The sequence below is a fragment of the Capsicum annuum genome, chromosome 6 (assembly GCF_002878395.1).
Source record: "Capsicum annuum cultivar UCD-10X-F1 chromosome 6, UCD10Xv1.1, whole genome shotgun sequence".
Taxonomy (NCBI): Eukaryota; Viridiplantae; Streptophyta; class Magnoliopsida; order Solanales; family Solanaceae; genus Capsicum; species Capsicum annuum.
The window spans coordinates 81,534,728-81,535,631 of NC_061116.1; positions in this window are offsets into that span (position 1 = coordinate 81,534,728).

Sequence of the window (904 nt, forward strand, 5' to 3'; positions counted from 1 at the left end):
TTTTTTGTACTTAGTATGGACACTTTGATTTTTTGATATTTTTATTTGGATTAACTAATGCCCTAATAACATTTATGGATTTAATGGATAGTGTTTTTAGGCAGTTCTTAGTTTTCTTCATCATTGAGGTTATTGATGACATACTGGTTTATTCCAAAAGTGAGATATAGCATGCTAATCACCTCCATATGGTATTGCAGAACTTGAAGGAATAACAGTTGTATTCTAGGTTCTCCAAGTGTGAGTTTTGGTTGAACACTGTGATCTTTATTGGTCGTATTATTTCTAGCGAGGGGATCATGGTGGATCTGCAAAAGTTTGTTATGGTTAAGAAGAGTCCTAGACCCACGACTCCAACTAAAATCTAAAGCTTTTTTGGTTTGGCTGAGTATTATAGGTGGTTTATGGAAGGATTTTCATCAATAAAAGCTCCATTGACTAAGTTGATTTAGAAGAAGGTTAAGTTTGCTTGGTCAGATGATTTTGAGAGTAGTTTTATAAAGTTGAAAGATAAGTTGACTTCAGCTCTAGTTCTGACTTTTTCGAAAGGCAGTAATGGGTTGGTGGTCTATTATCATATATCTCGAGTAGGTCTTGGTTGTGTTTTGATATAGCATAGGATGGTGATTTCCTATGCTTGCAGGCAGTTGAAGGTGTATGAGAGAAACTATCCTACTCATGATTTGGACTTGCTAGAGGTTGTGATTGCTTTAAAAATATGGCAAAATTATTTTTATGGTGTACACGTGGACATCTTTTATGATTATAAGAGTCTACAGTATGTATTCACTCAGAAAGAGCTAAATCTCAGACAGAGGAGTTGGATTGAGCTTCTCAAGGATTATGATATGAGCCTACAGTATCACCTAGGTAAGGCTAACGTAGTGGCTGATACTCTTAGTAG